Raw genomic sequence first — 26780 nt, forward strand, 5'->3', positions numbered from 1 at the left:
ATATATTCCTTCCGGTTTAATGTAAATTCAGGGACAAAAATCTATTTTTCTTTTCTTTAGACCAAGTCAGTTTTAGATTTACAATAATATCTTGTCATTAAAAATCAATTATTATTGTAAAGTTCCCTACGAAATTGCTCAATTTTTTCAAAACTTCTTTTCTTTCTTCATTATTCAAGATTTATTTTGCCAGATGGATAAAAGCTTTCTTTGCAATAAATAAATCAAACATCATAAAATTTGCAGAGGAGATGCATAATATAGATGACTATTTGTTTAAAAGCCAAGCCAAGCCAAACCAAACCAAAAAATGTGCAAACATCATGTGTGTGTGTGAGGGGGGCATGGGCGGGGGGAGACTAAAAAATTTAATGAAGGAAAATGTTAAAAATTGTGTGCAAAGAATCATTTTATGGATTCTTTCAATGATTCAATGTTGCTTAGTGGGCTGCAAAAGCATGGCATCATTAAGGCCTATAATAATTCATTCCTGAGCAAAATGTTAAAGGGGTTTAAAGCAGCAAAAATGGGGAGGAAGCACATACATCTAAAATGAAATTTTCTGTAATACAGGAGGTCAAGGCCCTCTCTCTGATTACACACTAACTGGAAAGCTAAGAAGGGATCTTCTCATTTTAATAAACAGGCAGAAAATAGTACTGTAAAGTATCCTTTTGCCAAGCCATGTAGACTTGTAAAAAATAGTCGTCATTACTTAATTTTTCATAGGTTTGGATAATAACTTTTTTATTTTGTATGACAACTATCTAGACCAAGAGGTAGGGGAAATTATTCAGAGATTACTTTTACATGCAATGTCCTGCAAAAATATAATACGTATAAGGTGTGTTATTGACTACCCCAAGAATAAGGCACACCTAACCATAGGTACCATCTTGTCATCCAGGTGAAATGTCAAATTCAGGAGCATCCAAAAACATCTATTGTTCCAAATCCTATCTCCCCAAATATCTCTACTTTATCTGGCTAATTTAACAGGTCAATTACATTAATTATTAATTGTACATTAATTATTTGTATTTTTTGGATTATAAGACACACCTTAGTTTTTGGGATGAAAATAAAGGGCAGGGGAAATTCTGCCTAACTGGTATTCATCTGGCTAGCCTCCTTAGTCTGGTCAGCTTCAGCGCATTAGTTTGCTGGCTTTGAGCGCATGTTTTTTATCCCCTGGTTTGGACAGCTGATCATCGGAGGGAGCAGTAATGAGAAAAGCAGGCAAAGAGCTAATGCCTCATTAGGGCTGAAAAAATCTTCAAAAAAGCTACATCCAAAGTATAAGACACACCCTAATGTTCAGCCTCTTTTTGGGAGGAGAAAGTATTTTTTACTTTCTAAAGATATTTTTACTCCAAAAATATGGTAATACACATAGATAATGAGAAATTTTAAAAATCTATCATGTTGAATTCTTGAACACACAGCTGAAATCTCAGAAATCTTTCTAGAGATTTAAGAGCCATAAATATTACATAAGAGATAAGATCAAACTACATCATATGTGATGTTATAAGCAGCTGACTGATTTAACTTATGGAAAGAAAAAACTTTTACAGATAGTCAATACAATCAAATATTTGATCTGATCCAGAAATAAGTAAGTTTGCATAATCTGACTTATATTTTCATTAGGAAAAATAAAGTCTGCAATCTCTTTTTAATGCCCTAAATAATCATTTCTACATGCTGTTTAATCTTTCCCTGAGTTTGTACTCATTTGCTTTCCTTTATTTAAGGTATGGTATTTAGAATTGGAAAAAACTATCATTACACATATTGATGGTATGTCATGGTACATTATGATAATGAAAGATCTACTGGATATTGCCAATGATGTTATAGGCATTCACCCAGGCTTATTTAAAATGGGAAGGCAAGAAGAGCAAAATTTCAACTCTGTTATGTAACTCTAAGTTTTAAAAAAGTTATTTGGGAACTCTTTGTTCCATCTCTCATATGTTAGATTACAGTACAAAGAAAACTCTACTTGGCCATGGAAGGGAAATATAGCTCAATAGCTAATCCAAAAGATATTAATTTCATTTTAGTATTCTTGCTTATAAATTCATTATTTTTAATTAATTTTCATAAAGTTGGGCTATTAAGGGTGAAGTTCTATGCACACTCCCTTGAAAATAAGCAAGTCCCATTAAACCTGTTAATATTTTTTAAAAAACGGGTTTAGATTGCATGTCAAAAATCTAAGCTCAACTAGTTTTGAAAGTTCTCTAAATATAACAAAAAGAGAAAAGTATTTCAAAGACCCAAAACACATAACCTTAATTATCAGGGCTTGCAGTGCTTACAAATTCATAACTTTTACATGTAACACATACAACTACTTTCTTTTATGCAAATGAACATTTATGAACTTTAAAAATATATAGTTTATTATATGCTTATTGAACATTTTTAACAAGACACACAAAAAAGAAAAGCAAAAGGAAAAAAATAAAACACAAAATGCACGTATAAGCATTCACAATTAAACAAGATTAGATTTCTTGTATTGAAATTTTTCAATAATTTATTAATTTTATACAATTGAGTATGTTACATTGTTTTTAAAAATAAGTGATTCTTAAAATCCAAACAATGCTAATATATAAATATCACAGTAATAATCAATGCAATATAAATTATAAAATAAGATTAATAATTCTAGTAATTTTTACTGAACGATGAAACTATGAAACAAATAATTAAATACAGCACCTTAAACAACACATTCTTTTCTTAGTATCACATGACAGATGCAAAGGATAGTGATATGACTCTGGAAACAAATTAAGTTCAGGAGTTGCAGAATTTGTAGTACATGAGACAAAGTCTTAAATGACCTTTAAAGCAATACTATAATCTGCACCAGCTGTTTATCTCTGAATTTTTGCATGATTTAAATTACTCTGTCCCAAATAAACACCTCTAACAGTTGAGTCACCCACAAATAAATGCATATTCTTATTATTTCCACTAACTGCACCTGATGGTTTGGTAACACTATGCACTTCACTTACAACAAGTTCCCCTTGGAACATCCCCTTATCCTCATCCTCCACCTGAGGGGTCTCGCTAATATCCGCAACAACCTTACCTTTTAAATCCGCAAGAACATTATAGGAATTAGATACAGAGAGACCAAAATTACTATGTCTATGCTCCACTGCACATAATCTTCCTGAACCAACAATTGTCTACAGAGCCCTTCTCCTCGGAGGGCACTGAGGAAGTGGAGGCTGCACACATGGCTGCATTACAGCATGAGGCCGGGACAATATTTCCACTTCTGACTGCAGGATACAAACTAAGGACTGCAAACTAGAGATCTCACCATATAAACTAGATGTCCTTATGCAAAGAGGGCAGTGCCCCAAGTTCCCCAAGGTACTACAGAACACAACATCCAAACAAGTGTTATACTGCACCAAGCCAGACATCTTAACAATTTATTGAACAACAAGTACTTACTAAGAAACTCAATAACCCCGGTCACTACCAAACTCCTGCCGTTTTCAAACTTCTGCTCTAACTCTAACACAAGTTAAGTCAGAATTAATTTTGAGATGGAACAGTCACAAAAGTAGTTAATTTAAGGTAGGCCAGATACATATTCTCCAAGGACTATTGGAATTGTGCTTTATTGATAAATATATCAATATTTTGAATGTCAATGATTTTTTCTCACCCTCTCTTATAGAGCATTAAGATTTTCTTTCTTCACTCACTCATCCTTTTTCATATCTAACTTGATGTTTACATAGCAGCTATTCAATACTTTATTCAGTGCTATCTCCATACATAGTTTTATCACAATATTTAGAATCCAGTCATTTTGAATTTATCATTCACTACTTTCAGAAAATAGGTTGGGGGAAAAAATCACCTTATCATGACATTTTGACCTTATGAAAGATTGTATGAATTAACTCTGGAATTAACTGAACTTGAATACATACTAAAAGCAATGTGAATAATGGACTGTCAGATAAATCATAGACACTAATATAAATGTTTCACATTAATTCTGCACATAATAGTTCTGCCGTGTATATGGGGTTACTCTTAAAGAATGTCTGGAAATAGCATTGGGCACAAAAAGTGGCAGTCAGCCTACAGATTAGTGCATTATATTATGATAATATTTTGCTCTTTTAAATGATATACCCTTAGTAGCCAATCATTTCTTGGGCTCAATGTAACATATTTTAATCCTGAAATGTCCAAATAATTTAATAATTTACAAGTGAAGTGATTATCTCTCTTTTTATATTTTTTTCAGTTTACATGGACTTTTAAAGATGACCTCTATTTTATGAAGGTATAAGAGAAATGCTTGTTGTGGAAATTGTGCAGCTCATCTTTCCTCCTTTTAAAAATTTGAAGGCTTTTAGAATTTTTTCATTGATGTTATTATGCACCAATATTTTGCATTGTTATTTATGTTATATATACTCTTTTTGCTTAAAATTAAATTCCCCCCTGTAATATTTTTATTGGCTTCTTCCTTAACAACTCTTTTCAGATGACATTGTGAAATATAAATAAATTAAATTAATCAATCGTACTGATAGCTGATGTTATTTAAGGGGTTTCTACTATATTTGTCACTGGCTGTTCAGGAAGCAAACTATACTTCATCTCTAGGAAGTGTTAGTTTTCCACTTGTGAGGATACTTTTGAATACTTTTGAATGATTCTTACATAATGAACAATCTATGGAAATTCACAATCACCCAGGACATGGTTGCCCCAAAAGTGTTTTTCAAAGAATGGCTCCCACTATTCAGGCAGAGCTGAAGAAACCTTTTGGGTGAGAAGTGAAAGTCTACTTGCCTTTTGAAATTGGGGCAGTGCTTGCATAACTGTCATCTGCAATGCCCGTTTTAATATGCATATTGATATAATCAATATATACGTAGATCCCTGTGGCGAATCTATGGCACATATGCCACAGGTGGCATGTGGAGCCATATTGGAAGGCACAAGAGACTTTGCCATATTTGATCCAGCGCGCATGTGCATGCTGGCCAGATAATTTTCAGCCTTAGGAAAGGACATCTCATCCTCCAGATGCTTCAGGGAAGCTTCCCTAAAGCCCCGGAGGCAAAAAAATTACCCAACAAACAAACTGGAAAAATGCACTTCTGGTTTGCTATTGTGCTGTTTTTTGCACTCCAGAGGGTTCAGGAAAGCTTCCTGAAGCCCCTGAGTGCAAAAAAACAGTACAATGGGCAAATCAGAAGTGCATTTCCTAAACTTCTGGTTTGCCCACTTGGGCATTTCTTTTCACCTACCAGGTTTTAGAAAGGCCTGTGTGCATAAGCAGGGCAGCACAGGGAGGGTGAGCCTGCTCATGTGGGGGGGGGGGGAGGGAAGAGGTGTGGGCAGGTGAATACATGCTAACACACACACACACCTTTTGACACACAAACCAAAAAAGTTTTGCCATCACTGATATAGATGTTACAAGCACTTGTAAATATATGGCAAGTTGGTTGATAGTTGCTTATCTCAGCACACAGGCTGACATTTCTGACGACTTCCCAGATGCTGACTTAAGGAAAGTATTTGTGATATGAATTTGATTGTAAATGAGATAGCACAGTCAAGTTCAGCAAACAATGTTTTAAAAAAGTTTCTTTTCCTTTTGTTCTCAGATTCCTCATTTATAACCTGAAGGTGATTTTATTGTTAGAAGAGTTAAAATATGTCAGAAGAAATACAAGAAGAAATACAAAATACAAGCCAATGGTGACAGGATAGTTTGTCTTCAAGGACTGGAAAACCTGTGATCTTTCAGATTTTGTCAAATTACAATTCTCAATATTTCTTATTACTTCCCATGCTAATACAAACTGTTCATAGCTATTATTTTAAAAAAACATCTTAAAGAATGCAGCTTCACTCTTATTTTTGATGTACAGTGATCCCTCGAGTATCGCGAGGGTTACGTTCCAAGACCGCTCGCGATACTCGATTTTTCGCAATATAGTGGTGCGGAAGTAAAAACACCATCTGCGCATGCGCACCCTTTTTTTCCATGGCCGCGCATGCGCAGATGGTGTTTTTACTTCCGCACCTGGGAAGACCCAGGGAAGGTTCCTTCTGCCGCCCAGCAGCTGATCTGCTCGGCAGCGCCGCAGCAGCGAGGAGCCGAAGATCCGGGTTTCCCCGCCGCCCACGCAAAGGGGAAACCCCGATCTTTGGCTCCTCGCTGCTGCCGCGCCCGCCACTTGTCCGCCCACCGCTTGTCTGCCGCTTGTCCGCCCGCCGCTTGTCCGCCGCCTGCCTGCCCGCCTGCCCGCCGCTTGTCCGCCCGCCGCTTGTCTGCCCCTTGCCTGCCCACCGCTTGTCCGCCCGCCGCTTGTCCGCCTCGCTTGTCCGCCCGCCACTTGTCCGCCGCCTGCCTGCCTGCAGCAGCAGTGAGCAGACGAAGATCGGGGTTTCCCTGCCGCCCACGCAAAGGGGAAACCCCGGCTCCTCGCTGATGCGCCCGCCCGCCGCCCGCCAGCAAGAGGGGGAGAGATAGAGAAAGAGAGAGAAGGAAAGAAAGAGATGAGAGAGGGAGGAAGAGAGTGTGAGAGAGGAAGAAGCAAGATAGAGAAAGAGAGAGAGAAAGAAAGATGAGAAAGGAAGGAAGAGAGTGACATCATCGGGTGGGAAAAATCGCGATATAGCGTTTCGCGAAGATCGAGATCGTGAAACTCGAGGGATCACTGTATATTGACTGTCGTTGACTTCCTAAGATTTTGGATAAGCATCTTTTCCAATCTTAAAAACTTATGATTCAATCTAATCTTGAGTACTTTTAATACTTCTCTTTTGTAATAAAGTACAAAGGCTTTTAGTATTAAAAACCCGCCCAAAGTTTTATTTGACATTTGTATGCCTTTGTATCATTCCAGTCTTTGGGTGACTCAGTTGGTCCTTTCTGAACCTATGTTTCTTTTGTCATCAGCACGATTCAATTCACTTTCTGCAATTCTCTAATGGAATTGGTCCTCTTGAATTTAGCTTGCAACTTTCCTTCTCAGCAGTTTATTCCTAAAGCATGAGCAAAGCAGTTTATGTCCTGGTCTCAATATTACCTTCATTAACTCACCCCTTTTGTCCTCATTCCAAAATGTGAGCACCACCCATCATTTGGGAACAAATTTATTTGCAAAAGAATGGATCACTGTAGCATGGCATTTAATTCAGGGCTGGCATGTATCCTTCCTAATATTTGAATATACAATTGCGGAAGAGAAAATGAATGAGAATGAAATGAAAGAGAAAATAAATGTAGCTTATTGGAACAATTCTCTTTTCCAAATCAAAGCTTCACAATTTTCAGTTTGCTCAAAGTTACACGAGACTCTGTATGGTGGGCCACACTTCAAAATCAGATGTGTTTGGCATTCATTTTAAAACGTGGTTTAGGCATTCTAAGAGGGAAAATGAATGGCTCAAATTTTTGCAGTGTAAGAACATTAATGATGTCCCCAGGACTTTTTTTTATAAACAAGTAAAAAACAAGCTTAAATTTTGTGCTTAGTTATGTGAGAAGGGCATCTAGGACACCACATTCAGACTACCCCAGCATTTGCAGTATTTATCCTATCCTATCTTATCCTATCCTGGAGATCAATTACTTCCAAATAATATGTTTATGTTTGTTTATGTTTATTTAGATTTGTATGCCGCCCCTCTCCGCAGACTCGGGGCGGCTCACAACAAAGTAAAAAACAATTTACAACAAATCTAAATTTCTACTAAAAACATTTTAAAAAACCCCATTTTCTAAACACACATACATACATACATACATACACACATACCATTTATAAATTGTATATGCCCGGGGGAGATGTCTTAGTTCCCCCATGCCTGACGACACAGGTGGGTCTTAAGGAGCTTACGAAAGGCAAGGAGAGTAGGGGCAGTTCTAATCTCCGGGGGGAGTTGGTTCCAGAGGGCTGGGACCGCCACAGAGAAGGCTCTTCCCCTGGGGCCCGCCAACCGACATTGTTTAGTTGACGGGACCCGGAGAAGGCCCACTCTGTGGGACCTAATCGGTCGCTGGGATTCGTGCGGCAGCAGGTGGTCTCGGGGATATTCTGGTCCAGTGCCATGAAGGGTTTAAAGGTCATAACCAACACTTTGAATTGTGACCGGAAGTTGATCGGCAACCAATGCAGACTGCGGAGTGTTGGTAAAACATGGGCATACCTAGGTAGGCCCATGACTGCTCTCGCAGTTGCATTCTGTACGATCTGAAGTTTCCGAACACTTTTCAAAGGTAGCCCCATGTAGAGAGCATTACAGTAGTCGAACCTCGAGGTGATGAGGGCATGAGTGACTGTGAGCAGTGAGTCCCGGTCCAGATAGGGCCACAACTGGTGCACCAGGCGAACCTGGGCAAACGCCCCCCTCGCCACAGCTGAAATATGGTTCTCTAATGTGAGCTGTGGATCGAGGAGGACGCCCAAGTTGCGGACCCTCTCCAAGGGGGTCAATAGTTCCCCCCCCAGGGTAATGGAAGGACAGATGGAATTGTCCTTGGGAGGCAAAACGCACAGCCACTCCGTCTTATCCGGGTTGAGTTTGAGTCTGTTGACACCCATCCAGGCCCCAACAGCCTTCAGACACCGGCACATCACTTCCACTATAATTACTTGTATAATTGTTAAAAATATGTTTAATATCCTGTTTCCCCCAAACTAAGGCATCTCCTGATAATAAGCCCAATAGGGCTTTTGAGTGCATAGCAATAAGACCAAGTGCTTATTTCAGGGTTCAAAAAAATAATAATAAGACAGGGTCTTATTTTCAGGGAAACACGATATATCTGGAACTCATGAAGTCTGGAGTTGCTTTTGATACTGAATAGTTGGAAAAAGATTAATTCTAAATATGATGGTAGATCAAGTGAGAACAGTTCCTTAATTCAATACATTACATTAATTGTTAGTTACTGCATTGTTCACTGGATATAGCATAAGTGGGTAAATTCATGCAATATATTAAGTCAAAATATAGAATACAGCTCATTTGTTTGGAAGCCATACAGTGATCCCTCGATTTTCGCGGTCTCGATCTTCGCGAAACGCTACACCACGGTTTTTCAAAAAATGTTAACTAAAAAATACTCCACAGTTTTTTTGCTATACCACGGTTTTTCCCACCCGATGACGTCATACCAAGAGTCACTTCTCTGTCTCTTTCTTTCCTGTCATTCTCTTCCTCCCTCTCTCATCTCTTTCTTTCTTTCCTTCTCTCTCTTTCTCTATCTCTCCCCCTCTTGCTCTCGAGCGGCGAGCGAGCAGCGGGTGGCCGGGCGAAGGGCAGGCGAGCGGTGGGCGGCCGAATGGACAAGCGGCGAGTGGCGGGCGGGTGATGGGATGAGCGGCGAGCGGGCGAATGGACGAGCGGCGAGCGGCAGGCGGGCGGGCGAACGGACGAGCGGCGAGATGTTTATTTTATTTATTTAGATACTGTAGATGTTTATCTAATATTAGTTGCACTTTCGTCGCTCCCCAGCTCCACCATCTGCACATGCGCGGCCATGGAAAAAGGGCACGCATGCACAGATGGTGTTTTTACGTCCGCACCACTATACCGCGGAAAATCGATTATCGCGAGAGGTCTTGGAACATAACCCCCGCGATAATCGAGGGATCACTGTACCACATCTCAGACATTAACACCCTCAAAAATGTCCAGAGATACTTCACCAGAAGAGCCCTGCATTCTTCCTCCCATAACAGAATACCGTATGAAACTAGACTTACAATCCTGGGCCTAGAAAGCTTAGAACTAAGATGCCTTAAGTATTGCCCACTAAGTATTGCCCACAAGATTATATGCTGCAATGTCCTGCCTGTCAATGACTACTTCAGCTTCAGCCACAACGACACAAGAGCACATAACAGATTCAAGCTCAATATTAACTGCTCCAAACTTGACTGTAAAAAATACAACTTTAGTAATAGAGTTGTTGAAGCGTGGAACTCATTACCGGACTCCGTAGTATCATCCCCTAGCCCCCAACATTTTACCCTTAGACTGTCCACGGTTGACCTCTCCAGATTCCTAAGAGGTCAGTAAGGGGCGTGCATAAGTGCTCTAGAATGCCTTTTATCTCATATTTCTTCTCTTCTATCCCTATATCTTTCTTCTCTTCTCTCATTATTTTATCCTATACTCTCTCTTCTATTCTTTCTCTGATTCTATTTCCTCGAAGGTGTCCTCTATTACCTTCATTGTGTATTATTGTGTGTTGGACAAAATAAATAAATAAATAAAATAAAATAAAACTAGCAATCACATTTTTGCTTATCAGTCATAGCATCAAACAATTATAAACTAAATGGGTTCATCATATATTCATGTGTGTGTGTAACATATTTTTGCTGATAACAAAAAGGAAGGTAATGTGATAAAGAGGAGGTACATAATAAGAATTATCTTCAACATTTTAACTTCAACATTCTACAAATGACGGAAGTTAGATTGGGCACATTAAACACAGTATTTTGCAGAAATTAAAAGAATAACGCCGGCTGACTTACCGGCCCCACGGCGATGTTGCTGAAGGGCCGGGCAGACTCGGACCCTTCAGATGGCGGCCGCCATCTTGTTTTCGGCCGAAATCTCGCGAGGCGAGATTTCGGCCGAGAATGCCCTGCCCACGTGGCTGGGCATGACGTCGGGTCCGGGCGGGGCCTGCTGGCCCTATTTAAGGGGCAGCAGGCCGGGAAGCAGCCTTTTCGCCCGGACCTGGTTGCCTGAGCAGACACTTCTTTGGTGCTGCTCGGCCGCCATTTTGGGATCCCCTCGTGTCGCGGCCGCCATTTTGTGGCCTGCCGAGGGGGCGAAAAGTACTGCAGAGCGTCGTTGAGGCCTTACTCCTCTCTACTTGCGAGCTGTTGTCAGCGATCCCCCTCGGGCCCGAGGGGGACTGGTAACCTCCTCCCGGCTGGGAGGAGGGCGTGGGGGGGGCGTTTGGTCTGGGCCCCCGGTTGGGTTTTGTTGGAAGGCCGGATCGCAGGCCTTTGGGCCTACCTATCCAGGGGGGTTTTGCCAATAGCCCTGAAGGGAGGAGCATACAATAAGATACTTGCATAAGGGCCTAGGGGGTAGCAAGGGCTTCCCCCCTTTTCTGGTACCGGGCCCTAGGTAGGGCTCTGCGGTGGGGGACCTGTGCCTGCCACTTAGTTAGGGGGTTCGGTCCTCAGTTGTTTGTGGCTCTTTGTATTCTTGGGGGAAAAGTTGGGATGGCTCCAAAGAAGAGGCCTGCCACTGCCCCTGCGGCTCCGCCGGCAGCGCGCCCCAGGAGGGCCCTTAGGCCTTCTGCCCGGGCTCGGGCCGGTAGGGAGGGGACTGCAGGGGTGGTCCCTGAGCAAGGGGGGGTGGTCTCGGTGCCTCCTGCCCCTCAACCTGATCTTTCTCCTGCCATGTCTTGGGCTAGGGTGCTGGAGAGGCTCGACGAGCTCGAACAGTGGCGGAGCGGTGCGGTCCCCGGAGCGTCCAGCGATCAAGTGCCCGCGGCATTGGGGAGAGATCCGGCGGCGGCCCAGGCTGGGCAGACGGCTCCGTTTGGACGGCGGGCCCCGGCAGGGCCGATGGCGGCTTTCCCGGGCCCCGCACCATTGGGCCCCCCGTGGATGTCTTCAACCCCGTACGGGGCAGGTGAGGCTGCACCACACACCACATCTCTGTCCTTTCTTCCTCCCCCCGCCCCGGGTTTTCCCCCGGCGGGGGTCGGGAGTGGGTCCAGCTTTTTGGGGTCCCCCGCGGGCGCCTGCGGGCAGGTATGGGCCCCGCCGGTTCCTCCTCCGGGGCCGCAGGCGGCCGGTGCTGCCCCGCTGTCCGGGACGGGCCCTGCGGGGTCACCCGCGGTGCCAGGTACAGGGGGGTGGGTTCCCCCGGCCCCTCCTGTCATGCCCCCGCTCCCGGTTTTCCCTTATCCTCACGGGGCGGGAGTTTTTGGTGTGGCGGCCAACTCGATATGGGACCCGTTCGCTTGTATTAAAGCGGGGGCCATACCGTGCGGGCTGCCGTCCACCCCTCTGGGATGCCACCTTCACCCGTCGGTCAAGGAGGCTATTTGGCGGGGTGAATACGTGGATCTTTTTTCGCTTTTGAACCGAGAGGTTCCCAAGCAGGAGAAAGAGATTGTCCCGGGGGAGAAAACAAAGAAGACTAAGGTGACGAAATGCTTCAGCTCCTGGCTGTATGCTTTCCTTACCTATGGGTCGGTGGTGATCCAAAGGCAGCCGGCTATGGCCTCTGCCAGGTTTAAGTATATAGACTTGATTGCCCGGGCCCATTTCGAATATAAGGGCACCATCTGGCACCATTACGATAAGGGTTTCCGTATGAGGATGTCGGTGGAGCCTAACTTGCCATGGGATATGGTGGTCCCGGACCTGTGGTTCCGGGCCACGCATATGTCTGGGAAGGAAGGGTGTGAGCGCACGGATAGTGGGCACTTCATGGAGGAGGAGCCTGGCGCGGCTTCGCCGGCCAAGGCGACTCCTGGTGTGGCTGGCAAGGGGGCCTCGCCCGCTTGTCATGAGTTTGCTGCAAAAGAGGCGTGTTTTCGTCCCTTTTGTAAGTACAAGCATGCCTGCGGGAATTGTGGGGGGTCCCATGCAGCTTCAGTCTGTCCCCGCCCCAAGAAAGGGGCGGAGAAGAAGGGCGGGGGTCCAGGAAAACCTCCCCCACCGGCTGGGGGAAAAGGGGCCCAGCCCAATTAATGTATCTGTGCTCGAGGGTTGGTTGTTCGACTACCACCCTCGCCCGAGAGCCGAGCTGCTCTTGAGGGGCTTCTCCGAGGGATTTAGGATCCCTTATGTGGGTGTTAGGAGGGCCTTCATGTCCGACAACCTCAGGTCGGTTGTCGGACATGAGGACATTGTACGGGCTAAGATTCGAAAGGAGGTGGCTGAGGGCAGGGTCCTTGGGCCCTTCCCGGAGCCGCCCTTTCCGAATCTTCGTGTGTCCCCCTTAGGTGTGGTCCCCAAAAAGGCGAGTGGTGAATTTAGGTTGATTCACCATTTGTCTTTTCCAAAAGGGGAGTCAGTGAATGATTTCATTCCTGACGAGCTTTGTTCGGTCCGGTACGCATCCTTTGATGCGGCCGTGGCCATGGTTAGGGAGTGTGGGGTGGCAGCCCTTATGGGTAAATGCGACATTAAGTCGGCATTTCGGCTCCTCCCCATTCACCCAGGCGACTTCGAGCTGCTGGGCTTCCATTTCGAAGGTGGGTTTTACGTGGATAGGGCATTGCCTATGGGCTGCTCTATTTCCTGCTCCCTTTTTGAGAGCTTTAGTACCTTCCTGGAGTGGGTGCTCAGGAGGCGGAGTGGCCTGGGGTCCGTCGTTCATTACCTTGATGATTTCTTGATGGCCGGGCCTGCGCAATCGGAGCAATGCTTTGCTTTGATGCGGGACTTCGAAGCCCTTTGTGCTCAATTGGGGGTGCCTTTAGCCTCCGAGAAGACCGAAGGCCCTGCCACCAGGATTACCTTCCTTGGTATTGAATTGGATTCAGTGGAGCAATCTTCCAGATTGCCCCTGGATAAGTTGATTAAAATCAGGTCCAAGCTTGAGGCGGTCTTGGGCTGCAGGAAGGTTACTCTTCGGCAGCTCCAGGAGCTGGCTGGGATTCTTAATTTTGCCTGTCGGGTAGTGGTGCCTGGTAGGGCCTTCTCTCGCCGGTTGTATGATGCGATGAAGGGGCTAAATTTGCCCCACCATCGTACCCGCTTATGTGCAGGGGTCAGGGCTGACCTCTGCGTGTGGCGGGAGTTTTTGGAACGTTTTAACGGGTTGTCTTTCTGGCGGCAGGAGCTTCTTTTGGAAGCGGAGCTGCAGCTGTGTTCCGACGCCGCAGGGACTTGCGGTTTTGGGGTAGTGTTAGGTGACCAGTGGTGCTGGTCGGCATGGCCTCCGGAATGGAGTGCCTGTTCATTGGTTAAGGACTTAACTTTTTTGGAGCTTTTCCCCTTAATAGTGGCCTTAGAGCTCTGGGGAGAGCAGTTCAGGGATAAGACTGTGCATTTTTGGTGTGACAATCTAGCGGTTGTCCATGTTGTGAACGCCCTGTCCTCTAAGAGTGACAGGGTGATGCGGCTTGTCCGCCATTTTGTGCACAGGTCCTTGTCTTTGAACGCCTTGTTTTTGGCTAGGCACGTCCCGGGTTTAGATAACGGGGTGGCTGACGCCTTGTCCCGTGGTCAGTTGTCCAGGTTTCGGACCCTGGCCCCGTGGGCCCGAGAGTCGCCAGAGGTGTTTCCAGCCCACCTGTGGAGCCTGGGCGGGCTCGCGAGAGCTGGAGAGACGAGGCCTCCAGGGCGATCGCCTTATCGGTAGCTCCTAGCACCCTGCGAGCTTATCAGCGTGCAGGTAAGGAGTTTGGGGATTTCAGGCTGGGTAAGGGTTACCCCCATTGCTGGCCTGCCCCGGTTGAGCACCTAGCTGAATTCTGTGTCCTGCTGAAGGGGCGTGGCCTTTCAGTGAGGACTATCAGGGCTAGGTTAGCCGGCCTCGCCTTTCTGTCCAAGGCGGGGGGGTTTGGTGATTTTACGGGTGATTTTCGCATCCGGAGGATGCTGGAAGGTTGGGTGAGGGAGCGACAAGGGTTCCCCTCTGACACTCGTCGGGCCCTGACGGTTCAGCAGACATTAATCAGACATTTGGCAGTCTGTGTGCCTCTCTTTACGAGGCTCGGCTGTTCAGGGCAGCGACTTGCGTTATGTTTTTTGGGGCCCTCAGGGTCAGCGAGGCAATGGCCTCCTCGCAGTCTGACTTGTCGCTCCGCGCCTTCCAGCTCGCTGATCTGACCTTTAGACAGGGGGGTGTCTCTCTTTTGGTGAGACACTCCAAGACAGATCAGTTACACAGAGGGGTTAGACTTGAACTTAGCGCAGCCACCGATAAGTCTGTTTGCCCGGTGGCTGCTTTGCAGCAATTTTGTGTTTTGCGTGGGTCAGGGCGTGGGTACCTTTTTCTACACCAGGATGGCACCCCCCTGACCCGGTATCAATTCTGGGCGATAGTGTCTAAGGCTATGTCTCAGGTAGGCATGGATCCCGCCGGCTATGGAACGCATTCGTTCCGTATCGGCGGCGCCACTAGCGCGGCACTTTCTGGTTTCCCGGCCCAACGGATTCAGGAGATCGGCCGCTGGCGGTCAGCGGCATATTTGGGTTACGTTAGGCCCGCTGAGGATCCGGGGCAGGGTTTAGGCTAGGTAACCTCTCTGTGTGTGTCCTCTTCCAGGTTCCCAGTCCAGGCAGAAACCGACGGCGCTCCTGTGTGGCCACAGCATGGTCTTCTGGGCCGGCCGCTCCGCAGCCAGAAGCGCCATCGGGACCCAGCTGTCGTTGGGACGGTGGGTCAATGTTGTTTGGATGGGCCGGAGGGGTATGCGGTGGGAGGGGCTCCTACCGACGTTGCTGGGTACTCAGCATCTCAGGGCGGTACCCGGCGCTGCTGGGCGGGCGGCTACCCAGGGTCGCGCCCAGATGGGACTGGGTGGTCGGCAGCCCATAGCCGCACCCAGATGGCTGGTCTTGCACCTCGGTGGCAATGACCTATGCCTGCTTGGCGGTCTACCGTTGATCGTCCAGGCGCGCGAAGACCTGCGGCGGCTTCGCACGTTATGGCCCACCACGCAAGTGGTGTGGTCAGAGATCCTCCCAAGGATCGTTTGGAGGGACGCCATTTCCCTTAGGGCCATCCACCGGGTTAGACGCAGGGTGAATAAGGCCGTGGGAAAAACTGTCAAAGAATTAGGGGGGATTGTAGTGGCCCATCCCCTCATCACTGTAGATCGGCCGTGGCTTTACCGGGCCGATGGCGTTCACCTGTCAGAACAGGGGAACGCCATTTTCTTACAGGACCTGCAGAGATCTCTGCGTGAGCTGGCGCAGATAGAGGGGGGAGTCGGGGGGCCAAGATAGAGATCTGACCCCCGCTCCGTGGCAGGTTAGGGGCGGAAATCTGGGTGGTTTCAGCAACTGCGCGTTCTCCCTTGGGCATCTTTGGGGATGATTGACAGGTTCTCTCCAAGCCCATGGTGGGTGCTACCTGCGCACTTGGGGGGAACCTGTCTTTGGGTCCCGCTATTGAAGTCCCAGGGTAGGGGTGAGCCGGCGGGACCCCCCTCATGCGAGTGTATGGCAGGGTCTCAGGTGAGGGAGAGGTCCCTCACCTGGACCAGCATCGATTACGCCCATAGTTGCCCAGGAATGTTGACCTTTTACGTCATTTCCGCCCCGGAAGTGTTTGTTTGACCCTGCAGGTCCACTGTTTCCGGGTCATAGTTGAATATGTTGATTTATGCAAATTTATGCTAATTCATGCTAATTTAATTAATAAATTATGCAAATTTATTATAATAAAAATGACCCAAGTTTAAATCCAGCTCTTGTGTCCGAGTCGTTACTCCGTCTCTTCTGCAATAACGCCGGCTGACTTACCGGCCCCACGGCGATGTTGCTGAAGGGCCGGGCAGACTCGGACCCTTCAGATGGCGGCCGCCATCTTGTTTTCGGCCGAAATCTCGCGAGGCGAGATTTCGGCCGAGAATGCCCTGCCCACGTGGCTGGGCATGACGTCGGGTCCGGGCGGGGCCTGCTGGCCCTATTTAAGGGGCAGCAGGCCGGGAAGCAGCCTTTTCGCCCGGACCTGGTTGCCTGAGCAGACACCCACCCGCCCTTCCCTATTTTGCAGTGTGCCTAGGGGTCGCCTTCGGGGGCCGAATGGGAATTTTTTGCAGCCTTGCCCATTAGGCCAGGTTGTTTTTTCGCCCATTCCACACTGGGGAGATGGATGTGCGGTTAGGGGGTGTTTTGCATTTAATTAGGTTAATTGGCTTACCTCTGGTCATTGGGTAGGCAGGTTAGGGGCAGAAATCTGGGTGGTTTCAGCAACTGCGCGTTCTCCCTTGGGCATCTTTGGGGATGATTGACAGGTTCTCTCCAAGCCCATGGTGGGTGCTACCTGCGCACTTGGGGGGAACCTGTCTTTGGGTCCCGCTATTGAAGTCCCAGGGTAGGGGTGAGCCGGCGGGACCCCCCTCATGCGAGTGTATGGCAGGGTCTCAGGTGAGGGAGAGGTCCCTCACCTGGACCAGCATCGATTACGCCCATAGTTGCCCAGGAATGTTGACCTTTTACGTCATTTCCGCCCCGGAAGTGTTTGTTTGACCCTGCAGGTCCACTGTTTCCGGGTCATAGTTGAATATGTTGATTTATGCAAATTTATGCTAATTCATGCTAATTTAATTAATAAATTATGCAAATTTATTATAATAAAAATGACCCAAGTTTAAATCCAGCTCTTGTGTCCGAGTCGTTACTCCGTCTCTTCTGCAACACACACACACCCAGTGCCAAACAAAATTGGATAGCTGAGTGATAGCATTTACTTTGCCTCAAAATCATTTTGCGTCTTCGGATTTAAAATTTTAGATAGAAGAATCCAATTATAAATGCAATGTGGTTTATTCAATGATTATAGCAATCTCATTCGTATTTTTAAAAAGTAATAGATAAAATTTATGAAATCACTGAAATGAACAAAATGACAATGGAAATTCAACAAAATAACAACACAGAATTCTACCAGACTTGGATTAGATGGTATAATTGGGTCAACCAAAAAAAATACTTAAAATTCTAAATATTCATATTACAGTCAAATATTCTTTAGCAGTCTTGTTCCTCTTTATTATTCCTTTTTAAAAAAAAAATATTGGACATAAGTGTGAAATTAACATGGCCAAGACTCTTATGAATGAATATAGAAAATAATAGTTAGAAAGCTGTACTTGCAATGCCAACAAGTAAGTTGGCAAATTTATGTTTGTTTTATTTTTGTCTTTAGTCTTTGTTCTGTATTTGTTTTGTCTTCTTTTTAATGTTAATAATTAATAAAGATATTTTTTAAAAAAATAATAGACAGAACATAGAAACAGAAGTCTGACGGCAGAAAAAGACCTCATGGTCCATCTAGTCTGCCCTTATATTATTTTCTGTATTTTATCTTAGGATGGATATATGTTTATCCCAGGCATGTTTAAATTCAGTTACTATGGATTTATCTACCACGTCTGCTGGAAGTTTGTTCCAAGCATCTACTACTCTTTCAGTAAAATAATATTTTCTCATGTTGCTTTTGATCTTTCCCCTAACTAACTTCAGATTGTGTCCCCTTGTTCTTGTGTTCACTTTCCTATTAAAAGCACTTCCCTCCTGGACCTTATTTAACCCTTTAACATATTTAAATGTTTCGATCATGTTCCCCCTTTTCCTTCTGTCCTCCAGACTATACAGATTGAGTTCATTAAGTCATTCCTGATACGTTTTATGCTTAAGACCTTCCACCGTCTTTGGACCCGTTCAATTTTGTCAATATCTTTTTGTAGGTGAGGTCTCCAGAAACATCAACTGTTAGAACATCTAGCCCTTGGAAATATTGACCTCTTCTTCCTTGAGCATTCTAAGATGTATGTACTATTCAAGCATACTATCTCTACCTTTGGAGCATGAATAAACTATGTGAGTAAACTTTCCTTATTCAACAGGATACAGTTACTAATTAGATAAAGCACAGGTAAAGCATACTAATTTTTGGAAATTCCTTTGTACTATTAATCCAAATCACTAAAATCAAAATAAATCTTTTCCCATATACTGTACTTGCAAAACATCAAGTATTTCAACTTTCGTATTGCTACTATTAACAAATGGGTATTTTCTTCCTTTCAAAACATAGCTCTAGCACATTCAACACGACAAGCAGGAGTGACTGACAGCCTGAATGCAGCATCTCACAATTTATGTATGATCATATTAACCTATTTATTTCTAGTCATCAAATTTAGCCTGACTCTAGAACAACTCTGGGTGGCTTACATTAAAAATAAGAAAAATAAAAAGAAGTAGTAGAAAGAAAATCCCATACATCTAGTTAAATACACTTCCTCAACCAACAGGACTCCACAAACACCTTTCCCTTCAAGACTGGCAGCCTGGCCAAAGTGATGAATCGTCTAAGAACACTTGGTATTCCATTATCTTGGCAAGTGGAATTGGAGGTTATTTAGGTCCCAGAATCTGAAAACCTTATTTTTCTCTTGATTGAAATAATTAAGTAAATCGGTGCAGTTCAGATCCTAAATCCAGATCCTATAATTTTCAATTCTGTTTGCTTCCTTGTTATAATTGCAAACCATTGGCTTCGGTATGGCTATAGACTTGGCTACAAAAATCCAGATGATTACTTAGATGCTAAGAGTTCAGTACTTATACACATTTGGATCTGTTAGCCCTAGGTTTGGAGATTACGATGATTGCAGTGGTGATTAAATAGGTGGCACATAGAGATAATATAATTTTTGCGACTATCTTTCCATTATTTTATTTTTATTTATTTATTTATTCGATTTTTTTATGCCGCCCTTCTCCTTAGACTCAGGGCGGCTTACAACATGTTAGCAACAGCACTTTTTAACAGAAACAGCATATTGCCCCCACAATCTGGGTCCCCTTTAAAATCATTACATTGATTATATTCAAACAAGCTGGTATTGATACTTAGCAGCCACATATTGGCTGCTTAAAATATGAATTAATGACATGGAGGATCTTTGCTGCTAGTTGTGCTAATTTCTACTCTGTTGCCAACTGATTAAAGGAGATTTGAATGCAATTTGTCCATGAATAGAATAAAATTATTTATTTATTTCAATTTGTGTGCCACTAATGTCATCTATGCAGTCCATTTAGAATAAAGATTGGGTGAGATATCACAATGTTGTTGACTTGGAACAAGCTACCTTATGACTTGCTTGGTTTTTTACTAATATGATTAGACACAATTTCAATCTACTAGGGCTCCAAAGGTTATGTCGTAATAAGTAGTAGAAAGGAAAAAGTGGACACAATCAAGATCTTGCTAAATCTTTCCCCTCCTATCATTTGTAAAGCTGTAAAACTACAGTTTTACAAATGATAAATCATAGTAGATTTGTATAGAAGATAATCAGAGCATAAAGGTTTTTATAGATACTCTTGTTTTTAATATGATTTTCATATCTTTTATTCATATTTCATACCTTTATTTTGTTACTCAAAAACTATCTGTGAAATGCAGTGACTTTGAAAACCTGCCCTTTTGTATGTAAGTGAGATATCCTGATATCCCTGATACCATACTTTCATCACTGTATGTTTGGCAATCAACTCAGAGCATTATAACTCTGAGTTTAGAGCTTATTTCAACTCTGGAAATGTTTGCAATTACTATTTAAATTTATTAAAATGCATGTTAAAATTTAAATTTGGCACAGGACTCTTGGTGGTTAACAAAAATTAAGAATTATTATAATAAGTATGAACAATTTTAAGCAACAACAATAACAACAACAACAATAATAATAAATAACACTACAATGTGCTTAGGCAGACTCAAAAAATATATGCACCCACATTTACCCAATAACCTGGCCTAATTCCCAGGACAAGACTGAAGTCCTCAGTATATTTTAAAACATCAGCAGGTTGAGGGCACCTGAATTTCCGAGAGCTGGTGTACTATTCCATGGGGCTGGTGCCAAGATAGATATCATGCCATTTCAAAATTCTCACCTGACTTGTTCTTTTCTATTTGAAGACCATCTCTGTACATAGAGAGTGGAGATTAATTGCGTTACCATTTTCAGTAAACATTACTATTTATTTAAACTTTACAATTTTAGTAATTGTATCTTGTTTAAACTTTACTCTTTTCATTAGTTTTTAAGATGTGTCTTAAATATGAATATAAATAAATAAATAAATAAATAAATAAATTTAGAGTTAGGAATACATAAACTCTTTTCAGAAGATTAATATTAGCCTAAGTGTATAAAAGTTGAACCTATTCAACATTAATATCTCTGTTTCATAAATATCGATTTCATACAGCATATATGCCTTTCATTCGGATTAGAATACATATTAATATAAGTGTCAGAAATCTGATTTTAAAGATTAACAGGCAAACTCTCAAGAAAGGCCAGATAGGTACAAATGTATTTATAAGACAATTATTTCACTCTGAGACCTAGCCTACAGTGGCACTCATTTGCATCTGCAGAAGTTAGTGGCTTTCTTTTTAATGTATAATATAGGACATAAGTACCTGCACAAGGGGAAGTTTAGATTGAGAATATTATAGCGGGAAGAAGAGAAAAGAAAGCTAAGACTTTCTTGAATAGCAATGTTGTACAGTAGAGTATAATCAGCTGTTCAAAGTTGTAGTGTGAAAATGGGATTATACAAAGCTTTTGGGAACATGCTGTGCTTCAACAATGCTTTAAGAAAAGCACAGTCCTGAAGCCCTGTTATTAAATTACGTGACTCTTTGCTTTGACTAACAAAACATAGCATATGGAAAATATAGTGTAGATACAAGCAATTCTTCTGTAGGAACTGTAGGTTGAACATAGCTAACAGTTCTTCATTCACCTATTTTCCCCACAATCATTCTATGAAGTGAGCTGGGCTGAGAGTGAGTGATTGGTCCAAACTCATCCAGCCGGCTTTGATGCCTAAGGCAGGATTAGAACTAACAGTTTCCTGATTTCTAACCTGGTGCCTTAACTACTACATCAGACTGGCTCTTGTACATTGTATATTTATAGCACATCGTATTTTACATTAATATTAATATTAATATAAATATATGTATTAAAACATCACTTAATGTATAAATTAATATTAATAGATTAATTAATTTGTATTAATATTAATATTGTAGTTTGTAGCTCACACGACTGAGGTTGGAATTTTATCTAGAAACCAAAAACATCATGACAGAGAGTTTTGTTTCAAGCAAAGCCTTTGCCTTATTCTGCAGCAAAAATATATCTTGGGTCAGGCACATATCTACTGGTTATCTAAAAATCCAAATATTATAAGCCAATCTTGATTTCTCAGGGAAAATTATTCTTGTTAGATCTATTTTTTGTGCCTCTCCCATAAATATTGCTGTGACTTTAGGAATTTATGATTTCAAATAAATCAAAACTTTTGAAGTCTATTAAAAACGAAAGGGCAATAATCCAACATATGGGCAGGCATACATTGCTTTGATCATAGATGACATAATATAATAATAATCTATGAGGTTTAGTAAGCAGTTTTAGCACTATTACAAAATAGTGTACAACTTTGGTGGCAATATGTTTCTTCTCATTATGGAGTGGGATAGAACATTCTTATAGAAATTTTATTTAAGATCCAACAAAATGGATCTTAAACATTTCAAACATCAAGTACAGGATGGGGTTCCAGTTTTCTTTGCTGCCAGGTAGGTCAGGGACCTGCCACTGGGGAATGCAGGCATGTGTAATACTTTTTAAAATGGTGGCGCCTATGGTGCTGCTGGGAGAACCAGCTCAGGGCTATGGCAGGATTAGGTCGCTGCCGGCTCTAGCGACCCAGGCTGCCAAGTTACTACTGGTTTTATAGAAAACCCTGAAGCAATTAATAGCACAAGGAAGGCTGATTATTGCAAGTTGTGGCTACTATTAAAAGTGTAACAATTCTATTGGAAATCACCTAGAAAAAATAATAATAAGCTCTACAGCAGAGATGAAATTTAAATTTCTAGCAGTTGGTGAGATGGGTCCTGTTCTCCATTTATTTTTTATTTCATTTTTCTTTTTTAATATAATAATTCCATACATATTTTGTGGACGGTGTATTGACTGGATCAAGTCTTTTTTAAACATTGACAATAGTAATACAATTAATGGGTTTATATATATGTATTAAGTTTTGGTGCATTATTTGTCCCATTACCTGTAATTAGAAAATGTAAAATGTCTGCTCATGAAAACTAGAGCCAACTAACAAATTTCCTTATTATATTTGAATTCAGCATGTGAATTCATTAAGAAACTAAAAAAAATGAAAATTTGTGGAACAGTGTAACTTCTTTATGCCATGTATTTGTTATGCTCTGTTAAATTACTTTTATTTAATATTTTAAGAATTACTCATTGTTATTAATTGTGAAGCCGCATCCAACCCATCACAACCCCATTGACAACATTCGTCCAGGCCTTTCTGTCCTCTACCATTCCCAAAGTCCATTTAAATTAATCATTATTCCACCATAATTTCAATATTCCAAATGTGTAGTATTACTAATTAACATCAGATATTAACAATATCAATCTTGTGACTTTATCTCAAAATTCCCACAATTTCTAATCCTTAATATTTTAACACTATTAATATTAATAATACAATCAAATTACCTAATCATAAATTTCCATCTGCTAATCTTAATTTATTTTAACTGTGGTAAGTTATATTATCTATTAATATACTTGCCTTTCGTAAACTCCTTAAAACCCACCTCTGCTGTCAGGCATGGGGGAACTGAGACATCTCCCCTTGCCTATCTAGTTTTATGTATGGTATGTTTGTGTGCATGCTTTTTAAATAATGGGGCTTTTAGACTTTTAATATTAGATTTGTTATTTTAGACTTTTAATATTAGATTTGTTACTGTATATTGTTTTATCACTGCTGTGAGCCATCCTGAGTCTGCGGAGAGGGGCGGCATACAAATCTAATAAATAAATAAATGAACAAATTAATTAATTAATAATAATAATAATAATAATAATAATAATAATAATAATAATAATACAGTACATAGTACTATTTTCCCTGTATGTATTTTCCCATTTTATTAATATATTTTTTCATTATCCATCATCTCTTAATCTTTTTAAAATTCCATCATTTATTGAACTTTTTAGTCAGCCTTCTCTCTCTCTCTCTCTCTCTCCCTCCCTCCCTCCCCTATTTTTCTAGGAATCTTGTATCTCTTTTTGATGTTTTTATGCCTACTGAACTTTCCTTTCTGGGTACACTTTGTATCCTTCTGCTGTATTAATTTAACACCCCTGAACAAGACTTCTTTTTTTTAAAAAATATTTTTTTATTTTCTTTCTGTTTTATTATAAGCTTTTGAGGGGTTATCAGACTGATTCCTACTTATTAATCCTTTCTCTTATTTGTTTTTAACTTCTTTTATCTCATTTTGATTTTCCCCTTCCACTGCTTTTTATTTATTTATTTATTTATTTATTCGATTTCTATGCCCCCCAATCCCGAAGGACTCAGGGCGGCTTACAACAGCGGTACAAGTACAATAAGAATAAATACAAAGCAGTAAAAGAAGTTGAACAGTTAACTGAGGTTAAAACATAACAAACTAAAAAAAACCCATAAAAAGTTATTATAAAAAGAAAATCATACTCATATACACACCCACCATTCTTACAGTTGGCCATCAAGCTGTGAATTTATGGCCCCCAGACCTGTTGGCAAGGCCAGGTCTTTGTAGCTTTGCAAAAGGCCAGCAGGGTGGGAGCAGTACGGATATTGGGGGGGGGGGAGTTGGTTCCATAGAACCAACTTCTAATTTCTCATCTATTTCTTGAGTATCGTGTTCCTTCCACCACCACCCCTATTGTTGAGTGACTTCTACATTCATTTCTGTGTCTTTAAACAATCCCCTTGTCTTCTTATTGTTCTTTATAGATTCATGCACACTTTTTTAGCATAAAAATATTTCTTCATATATTTCCTATTTTCCCCTGTAAATCCATTTTATAGTCCAAATCCGAGTTAATCCATTAGATTCCTCCAGTCTATCAGTTCCATAATCTAATAGCCAATTTTAACAAAGTTTGGTTATTTGCAAATTACATAGGGGAAGGTTAAACATAGTGACATAAGGGAAGGTTTGGTAGGGAAGGTTTGCCTATTTGCCGATGCCCCAAAATGTGCAATAGGGTTGATATTCCTGGAGGCGTCTGAAATATGGCAAATGATTTAGCTTTACTAGAAAAGTGGACAAAGCAATGGAAACTGCAATTTAATGTTTCCAAATGTAAAATAATGCACTTGGGGAAAAGGAATCCTCAATCTGAGTATTGTATTTGCAGTTCTGTGTTAGCAAAAACTTCAAAAGAGAAGGATTTAGGGGTAGTGATTTCTGACAGTTTCAAAATAGGTGAACAGTGCGGTCAGGTGGAAGGGAAAGCATATTTATTTATTTATTTATCTATCTATCTATCTATCTATCTATCGATCGATCGATCGATCGATTGGATTTGTATGCCGCCCCTCTTCAAGGACTCAGGGTAGTTCACAAAAAAGTAGAATGCTTGGCTCCATAGCTAGAGATATAACAAGCAGAAAGAGGGAGATTGTGATCCCACTGTATTGAGCTTCTGGAGACCTCACCTACAAAAAGATATTGGAAAAAATTGAACGGGTCCAAAGATGGGCTACAGAAATGGTGGAAGGTCTTAAGCATAAAACGTATCAGGAAAGACTTAATGAACTCAATCTGTATGTTCTGGAGGGCAGAAGGGAAAGGGGGGGCAAGATTGAAACATTTAAATATGTTAAAGGGTTAAATAAGGTTCGGGAGGGAAGTGTTTTTCATAGGAAAGTGAACACAAGAACAAGGGGGCACAATTTGAGGATAGTTGGGGGAAAGATGAGAAGCAATGTGAGAAAATATTATTTTACTGAAGGAGTAGTAGATGCTTGGAGCAAACTTCCAGCAGACGTGATTGGTAACTGAATTTAAACATGCCTGGGATAAACATATATCTATCTTAAAATAAAATACAGGCAATAGTATAAGGGCAGACTAGATGGACAATGAAGTCTTTTTCTGCCATCAATCTTCTATGTTTCTATGTTTCTATTCTTTTTAAAAATCCTCAGGAGGGAAAAAAACTCATTAAATATTTTCAATTTATCCAAGTTGTCTTCTAACAGTAGAGTCACAGTCAGTTTGTCCTCCAGACAAACTTCTATTCTGTGTATTAGACTTTGTGTGTATTGGGTTGACTTTAACTGAGTATGTAGCGGCTATACCTCTGCAGTACTTCTCTTCTCCCAGTAGATGGTTCTCTTATTTCCAAATCCAGTCTATCCAATAAATCCAGTGGCTTAAAAATACAAATAAATAAGACAATTTATCGTCAAAATCACCTTTCAAAATTATTTATTTTTTTAAAAAAGTTTAAGCTTCTTTCAAGCTTTCCTTGGGTTTCTTTTCCATCTTGATTTTCAGCCCCCCTCCCCCATATATTTAATTGCTGCTTTCTTAGGCTTGGAAGTTATCTTTAAAAATTATTGTACTTAAATCAGGTATTTAGAGTGAAATTGGTAATTATCTCATCCAGTTTCAATGCTCTGTCCATTAACACACAAATCTTATGGTCTGGGTTGTCCCAGCTTGTGACTACCAATAATGGCCATTGTCCCTGGTGTTGTTTGGGAGAGCTTGCTTTGGACCTAACAAGAAAATTGTGAGTTCCTCATGGTCAAGGAAGCGCATTTCCTTCCTCCACTGCCCCTACAATGCCGCTATGACAATGCCGCTAGGATCTCCTGACAGTGGTTACTGGATGGATTTAATGGGCCTTTTAAAGTGAGTTTTGCTCCATTTTATATTTTTTTTCTTGTCACATATGTTAAATTAACCATTGTTAAATTAGTAGCATGATTGTTAAATGAATCTGGCTTTTCCCCCCATTGACTTTTCTTGTCAGAAAGTTGCAAAAGTTTATCAATGACACTGCAACTATCATAAATATGAACCAGTTGTCAAGTATCTGAATGTAAATCATGTGACCATGAAGAATCCTGTAATAATGGTAAGTGTGAAAAATGGTC

The sequence above is a fragment of the Erythrolamprus reginae genome, chromosome Z, assembly GCF_031021105.1.
Source record: "Erythrolamprus reginae isolate rEryReg1 chromosome Z, rEryReg1.hap1, whole genome shotgun sequence".
NCBI lineage: Eukaryota > Metazoa > Chordata > Lepidosauria > Squamata > Dipsadidae > Erythrolamprus > Erythrolamprus reginae.